The sequence below is a fragment of the Octopus sinensis genome, linkage group LG13 (genome assembly GCF_006345805.1).
Source record: "Octopus sinensis linkage group LG13, ASM634580v1, whole genome shotgun sequence".
Lineage (NCBI taxonomy): Eukaryota > Metazoa > Mollusca > Cephalopoda > Octopoda > Octopodidae > Octopus > Octopus sinensis.
The window spans coordinates 32,519,363-32,528,814 of NC_043009.1; positions in this window are offsets into that span (position 1 = coordinate 32,519,363).

Below are 9,452 nucleotides of genomic sequence, written 5' to 3' on the forward strand. Positions count from 1 at the left end.
CATTGCTCTACGCAATACTACAGTATATTAACATTTTTCAAACAATAGATAATCAATAAAAAATATTCGATTTCCTAATCAATAAAAATAACGCTATTGTTGAAGTTTCATAGACACCTTCCTGAAAAATTTTAAGATCTAGGTCAAGAAAACATTACCATTGCAAAACATTACCAATTCTAAAGAAATGCCTTTTTTCTTTGCTTTTTTTTTTTCGCATGTGGTCTTTTGTTTCTCACTGTTGGCGTCTTTATCTAAGTACTTTTTGGGACATTTTTTTAAAAATAAAATGCATATTCTTTTTAGACAAAGTATGGATTCTATGTCTAGTTGGCTGTTTCATTGTTAGAGATTCATTGTCTTTCATTTAGGGAATAGATAAATCATGTATTTCAAGCTATTTTGTTTACTGAAAAGTGCCTTTTATAATAAGGCTATGGAGAAGATACATTTGTGGACTGTACACATTCAATAACAGAAACTTATTAGAAATTATGTAGTATTCAAATATGGTTAATGATAGAATGTGATATAGAACGACAGCTGTAAACAAACATTTTTCTTTATTTTGCAAGCGTCGAATGTGTATCATATGGTACAGACGACAAAGTAATATTTATTTCTTTACTACCCACAAGGGGCTAAACACAGAGGGGGCAAACAAGGACAGACAAATGGATTAAGTCGATTATATCGACCCTAGTGCGTAAGTGGTACTTAATTTATCTACCCCGAAAGGATGAAAGGCAAAGTCGACCTCGGTGGAATTTGAACTCAGAACGTAACGGCAGACGAAATACGGCTACGCATTTCGCCCGGAGTGCTAACGTTTCTGCCAGCTCACCGCCTTACGACAAAGTAATATTTCGAACGTTGTTTAGCCGAAAAAACAGCAGAAATATTAGGTGTTTTACCGTTATATGACGGAAAAAGTTGTCAGTAGGCTATTTTTGTCAGCGGCTAGTTTAGCTTAATTTGTAAAGTACGCAGCTGTTATCGAGGAGGTGCGGGTTCGAGTCCCTTGACTGCCTGCCGTCAACTTTTTCCGTCATATGAGAGAAAAATACCCAATTTTTCTGCTATTTTCACGGTTTTAATCCGTTCGAAATTTACCTTTAAATGAGTTTCTACTTTTCAACAATAGCGTTATTTTTATAGATTAGGAACTCTGATATTTTTTATTGATTATCTATTGTTTGAAAACCGTTAATATATATTTTACCCTTATATGAATTTTTCCGTCATATAATGGTAAAATAATCTTTCTGCTGTTTTTATGGCTATACTGCGTTCGAAATCTTTCTTGTCTGAATGATACAAACCTGCGATGTTTTTGAAATTATCTCTGTAATTAATTCGCCAAGAAAGCATATAACGTTAATTCCGGGATGCACTCCAGGGGAGCCCTTCATGATCGCCAGCTAGTCTGTAGGATAGTTTGTAGAATTAGTACATACGTTTAATTTCTCTGAAGATATATATCAACAATTTGTGTTTAGAAATATTGTCAACAACACAGCACCTTTGCTAACAATATATTTCTATACAAAATTCCAAATATTGCAAACAACTGGGACTTTCAATAAGCTTGCATACAAGAAGAATCCTTATATAAAAAGCTTATAGGGTTTGGGTCTTTACTCTGATCTTTAGTCATCATTAAATGTAGTTATTCTTATGTATAACAACACTATCAAATATAAGAACAATAATTAACCTTTTATTTTATCATGGAAAATATTTACACATTTAAAACATTGTTCGTGTTTATTTTGTAGATTTAATATTGATATATCACCGCAAATATATTTGCGACGCTTTTACTGGAATAATTAACGACTTAATATTTCATTTAATAATCTATGAAACTTTTATAGAAATATTCATAACACCGTATTCTTTAGTTAATGACTAAGACATCTCAAGTTTGTTGTTAATAATAATTGCAATATATATACATAGAATTTATATATATAAAATTTTGTCATTGATTTTAACAATTATATACTATCATGTATGGAAAATATTTCATTGAAATCAAAGACTGATACATAGAGGAAAACCCTTTAAAACATGGAAAACATTATGCCGTGAGGCAGAAAGATTTATAGTAAGCTGATGGTATCAATATCATTTTCTATTCAATAAAGTTCTAGATTGCTTAGAATATTTCTTAAGATTCACTAAGAAACCGATATAAAGAAACTTTCAATACATATTTCTTGTGGTTCCCAGCTTTATAGCGAGGTATAAGGATTCTCCACGAAAATACCACCAGGATTAATGCTGCCATTTATGATATATTTTATGAGATTTTAATGAAGATAATGTTTAAACTGAATTTCTAAATTCAATGAAGTAGGTAAAATGAATTGTATGAGATTTTGCTGTCACATAACCAGGCTGCGCACTTTAAAGGTATCCAGCTTAAGGGATTTACCTCAAGCTAGATATAAACATTCACTTGTATATTTGTAACATAAAAGCATGCTTGCTTTAACAAACACACACACCTACATACGGATGCCCACAAATACTCTCAAACAAATATGCAACACCATATTTTTGTATTTTTTGTAAAAATATACATATAGCTGTGAATATATTATTTATATGCAATATTTAGTGCTTTACATGACACAACCTAAATTCGTAGAATGTTATACTAGATCCGAATAAGTATATATGTACCTGGAAAAACAAATATATGTTAAGTGTACAGCGCAGATGTTCTGTATATGAGGATGGTTGCTGAAAAGTTCTTGGCTTTGGGTAAAAGAAAATGCTGGAGGATCGGTTTACTGTGATTTTATTCCGCATTACCTCCTCTCAGATTCACGCACTTATTACAGATGTCCTTCGGGTATTCTAAGCCCTGTAAAAGAACTTGGAAGATTGGGCCTCCAATCAGCTTTTCGCGATATCTTTAAAGCCCGTAACTTTTCAGCAGTCCCTCGTATACATGTATGAATACACATACACACATATATACACACATATATACACACATATACACACACTCACACACGTAGAGAGTTATGATATTTTGAATTACTTTTGTTAATGGTGCGACTTTTTCTTTTGACATTTGATAACAACCGTTACTTTTAGCTTATTTACAGTCATTTATTTTTAAAATAAAAATATTATTTTATCGTGAGCAATCCTTAAGACTTGCTTTGTTTACATTTATTAACTTCTTTCCAGACATTCATTTAATGAATATCAGTTACATCAGTTATATTAACGAACGCCTTCCATATCCTGTTCTGTTACTTGTTCTGAAATCATAATCACCTGTAGCATCAACGCCTTTTATTATGGATTTAAGTATGATTTTTAAAGGTCTACTAAATTCCACCATATTTTGGGTGGGTTCTCGGACAATTTTTTGAGTAACAATTAACTATTTATCACAGGCGTATGAGTTAAGATATTGCAAGAATAATTTAAGATATTTCAACAGTTTCAAATTATCTAAATAGCTTTTAATATAAAATATATTGGCCTGCTCGCTTAGCCAGCGGGATGGCGTCACTTGAAGGCTAAAGCAATGCAAAGCGCATTGTGACCAGCGATGTGTAGCAACATCTGATAGTATGGTCGGTCACGGTGATAAAATATATATTGATAAAAAGCGTAAAGCTTGAGGTGTCTTTTGTGAATATCTAAATCAAAACTACTACATCATGTATGAAAGTGATTAATGTATTAATGCGAATTTATTAGCCAATTAAAATGATTGAGCATTTGAGAACGTGACACGTTTATAATAAACCTTAAAATTAATTGGTAATGATGTTTCCTTGGCAACGAATTAGACTTAATGAATATAAGTTTTAGGAAAGCCTAAACCAGCATCGTCCGAAAGGAGTGAATTGATTTTCGTCAGTTAACTGTTTGTTTTAATTTTCGATGCGTGACAATATATGTATATATATATATATAAGTTGTCCGTTCACAAAGGGATTTATCGGTAAGTTGCCGAGTTGTTCCATTAATTCTTATCAAAAACCAACTCCAGTGAGGTAAAGCGGAAGCAAATTAAAACAGAATCCTATTGCATTCTGTCCGGGAATATATGATGAATCAAACAGTAAAATAAGGAAGTAGGTTAGAAAGTAAGGCGGTGGTAGCCATAATTAGTTATAATGAAGAAGATGAATGAAAGGAAATGTTATTTAGGTCAGATTCAGTCATTATAATACCGAACTTGTAAGTAACGTGTGCTTTATATGTACCATTCAAATATTGCTCTGCTATGATTTCGGTAAAGCAACTTGCGAAGCTGATTGTTTCCCTTAATCGAAACCAGTTTGAAGACATGGAAAAGTAGATCCCAGAAGGCTTGGTAAACTGTTTTTCTATAATCCTACAGGATTTAGGCTTTATTGTGCCATTATCATAATAGTTCATCTTGGAAAATAAGACAAGTCATAATGAGGTGTGATATAGAAACAATAATTTAATGATGCAAACAATACATATCTTATAGACGAAAAAATCTATTTGATTCTATTAGTAGACAGTGCAAAACATTTCGTGCGGTAAAAGATATGTCTTATCTTTTGCAACATCTGTGGAAATTCCGAATATTTTATGCTCTCATTAGACTTCCTCAGAAAAACATAGCTATAACAATTTATTGTAAGTTGGTTCATAAATGTACTAGTCCGAACTGAGAAGGAATGAAACGAAACTGAAAACTTAAGTACTACATTTACGTAGATATATAACAAATTACCGATAGATAGATATAGATACACATATATACGCATACATTTACGTATACGTGCCTATTGTACATAGAGAGACACAGATGCGCGCGCACACACACATATACATATATCATGATACATATTTTGTGTCTAAGTGTTTTTGTTAATTCAATGATATACACATTTTAAAAGAATAATTGCAAGGATGTATTTCCCATTCACATTATCTGCAGTAAAGATCAGTAATTTTGTGAAAGCTAAGATATATAGTAGAGTGGTCCAAGAAAATCTAAATAAAATTAAAACACCGGAGAGATGATAAGATCTATTGCTTTTATGATTAATTCTGGCCACGAAAACAGGGGAGACGTTTCGATTATTTCTTCTAAGACAAGTTCTCACTATGTAAGGCTCTGACCAGCCAACATGTGCCTCAAGGAAATATGACATGTTTCTCGCGATATAAACAATGCAGATAAAAGAACAAATTGGAGAACTATTATGAATTTGAAATAAAGCTATATCGGTTGGGATCGACACAATCTCTCTCTCTCTCTCTCTCTCTATATATATATATATATATATATATATAATATATATATATATATATATATATATGGATATCTATATATCTATGTCCATATCTATCTATCAATCAATCAATATATCTATCTATCTATCTATATATCTATCTATCTATATATCTATCTACCAATATGTGTGTGTGCATATATGTGTGTATATACCTCTTCCAGTAAATACAGAAATATAAAACAATAAATCAATAAATAAATATGGGAATATAAAGCAATCAGCGAAGACAAGGGAAATGAATTGTTTGCCAAGATGTGTGTAAAAACTCAGATTAAAACACAACACGGCTCTACCCACAAGGAACTGACTCTCAGTGGAAAACTGTCGCACGTGGTTTTCGTAGAATATTGATTAGTTTTATTATCTCCCACAATACCTCTCTACATACATGCCTGTGTGTGTGTATATATATAAATATGGGGTATATATATAGACACACTCATATATATATATATAAACACGTATATATAAACATACATACATGCCTACATATATGTGTATACATATACATAATCACCAACCAGTTGGTTGTTTCATACACCACCCAAAGCAAGCTGTTTTCTTTATAACGTAAATTACAAAGTTCCAATGTTTTTTCTATCGTTGTATTCTCTTTATCTTTCAGGTTTGTTCAATTGCGAGACGCTTGTAGAATACATCTTCAATATCGCTCATATAGAGAAGCGGACGAACAGTCAATAATTAAATATTATCTGAATTATTACTACTATTTATTTATGCATGCACTGGTACCCTTAAATAGTCGATTTCTTGACCGTTCAGTAACCAAAGAGATACGTGCGTATGCCTCAATATTTCTCTCCCTATACACACACATATATACAGAGAGAGAGAGAGAGAGAGATGTATAAATAAGCATATATATATACACACGCATACACACATATACACACATATACATATCTCTAAAAAAAATATAAATATATATATGTATGTATACATATATGATACGATACATATAACATATATAGATATGTACGTATATATATATATATAAATATATATATATAATATATATATATATATATATATATATATAATATATATATATATATACATACATACAAACATGTATATGTATGTACATGTATATGAATGTATACATGCATGAATCTCATAAAACGTGGTTAGAAAACATACTTCATGACTCAGAGACATGTCTGAGTATATATGCTTATATACCGAAGTCAGAGCAGACAGATACATATGTATGTGTGCCTGTCCATGTGTCTGTGTGTCTAAGTGTGTGTGTGTACATATGTATTAATGTATTAATGCATGAGTATAGATACAAGGGGGCGAGCTGACAGTCTCGTTAGCACGCCGGAGGGAACCGCTTAGCAACATTTCATCCATGTATATGTTCTGATTTCAAATACCACTGCGGTTAATAGTACCTTGAACCTTTTAGGGTCGATAAAAATGGGTACCAGTTGAACACTTTTCTTCTCTGCAGAAATTACTTGTCTTGCGCCAAACTGAAACATTGGTGAATGGATTGCATTTAGATATTGGTATACGCACCGAAACTTGCACACAGGTGTATTATACATATACAAAGCGCAAACATGAATATATCTGGAAACATATATGCATAAACATAGCATACATGTTAATGTATATATTCGTATATATATATATGCATGTGTGTTTATGTATATTGGTATTGATGTAAGACAGATTGATTCTGAGACTCACTACATGTTCCACAATTTAGTTTTTAAATCATAATGAATTTCAAAGTATCATCTTTCTTTTTCTATAATTATGAGTGTATTAATATTTGCAGTAGCAGAAGATACTTTTGCCTTCATTTCATTATATTAGCTCACGTCTATTTAATAATTTGCTTGTTCGTCCGCCCGTTACACTTTAGTTAATTTTCGGAGAGGTGGAGTAAAAGTGTGTACATGTGTGTGTGAGAGAGAGAGATTGGGGTGGGAAGGAGATGAGGAGTTTGAGTACAGAAGAATTAACTGAGGAAGAATTAGGGGAAAAAGTATGATGAGGCCAAATGCGAGACGTGGTTAGTTGAAGAACAAGAGAAAAAGACAATGAGAAAAAAGAGGGAGAGAGAAGTGTTAATGAAGAGCTGTAGATTGGATACGTAAATGTAAGGTGAAAGATATATGTTTAAGGATACAATATTTAGCAGAGGGTACTGTTCTTGTTGTGAGGTTAGAGAAAGGCATAAAGGGAGGAGATAGATAGGGGAAGCAGTTACATTAAGAAAGAGATAGAGACTTAGTGGAAATGAGAGGTGAAGGGAAAGAGAGACATGTTAAAGACATGAAGACGGGAATTACATGGTTAAACAGTTTGTTGAAGAGGGAGAGAGAAAGAGAGAAATATAAAATGCTTAGCAGGAGGAAATTTTAAAACCTAATATGTTATTTTGACTGGATGTGAAATACTTAACAAAATAAACAAGAATACAAATCTTCCTTTCTTTCTGTGGAATTTCCACGGGACCTACTACCTCAGTCATATGTTCTACCTTCTGATAAAATCCATTTATTTCTTTACTTTCAATAATTTTTGTGTTTTGGGGTTTTTATACAGAATAGCTATGTTGCATACTTATCTGCCCAAATTTTACACGCACATATTTATAATTTCATGTAAAACCAAGTATTGCAGAAAGCAGAATTGCCCAGCTTCTGTATTATCTCAGTTCCCTTCTCTTCCATGTCATCAACTTGACTTGAAATTTGCTTGATTGTACTGACATCGTGCATTTCTCTAGTACAAAGGACTTCTTAATGTCCTTGCTAAAATTGACATAATTGAGATTCCAAAACAGGTAATTATATGCAGCATGCAACTTTAGTTCAACTACGAAGAAACACAGTGAATGTTTATAGTCTTCGCTTTCTCCAAATGAATTTAATCATTAGCAAACTCAAAGCAACAACCTTAGGATGACATGATGACTATTTGTACTGACATTTGAAATATCCTAGCAGATATTTCTGTAAGGCTAAATCTTCGATTCATAGTATTGTGCTCTACCATAAGAACATTGTTTATTGTTGTGCAAATGAAGAGCACCATGGTGACATGGGATTTCTGCACTTCTAAATATTTTATAAACCATGTATTTCAGACCAAAGCGAAGCACTTTTTGTAACAGATGCGATCAACAATCTGGTTCATTTCTGCGCAGTTCTGCATCGAGAAGTATTTATTTAAAAAAACACGCTGAATTGTTCTCTACAGCTTATGGTAGCGATCATCAGTCTTCCATACACTACATGAATTTAACCTTATTTCCCCGTTGGACATTTTTTATTCTTTTATTCTTTTTTTTGTTTCAGTCATTTGACTGCGGCCATATTAGAGCACCGCCTTGAAGGGTTTTGTCGGACAAATGACCCCCCAGGACTTATTTTTGAAACCTCATACTTATTCTATCGGCCTCTTTTACCGAACCGCTAGTTTACAGATACGTAAATACATCAACACAGGCCGTCAAGCAGTGATGGGAGGAAAAAACACAGACACACACACATTGATATACATATATACATATAAATGACAGGCTTCTTTCAGTTTCCATCTAACAAATCTATCCCAAGGTTTTGGTCGGTCCGACAAATAAGACACTTGCCCCAGCTGCCACTCAAAACAGTCTATTAGTTGTTACTAGAAAAATGTAGATGTACAAATTCCTGTTCGGTTTTTGTAAGAGCTTACCACTAAACTAGAGTAAATTACTATTTTCACAGTTTGTCAAAATGCAATCAAAATTCGCCTGAATTTCTCAAAGATATGAAATGCACGTTTTTCATTCTGCTACATGTATAGTGTTGCTGGTGGTTACACATGTATAATAGATACTAGCAGTTAAAGTGATTGTCAAGGTGTGATAGAAAATATATTTGTACAGAAGCAATGTCACAACAAATATTAATAGGTAGGCATATCTTATGGTTAATGTTATGGCTGTTAGAAGAACGAATGAAATTTTGTCCACGTGTTTATGATAAATAGAAACATGTGCACACACGAACAAGCATATCTGTGTATATGCATAAATGAAAACATTTAGAAACACAAATAAACGTACGTATTTATAATGGTATTCACATGTACACATTTATATACCTCAATCACACA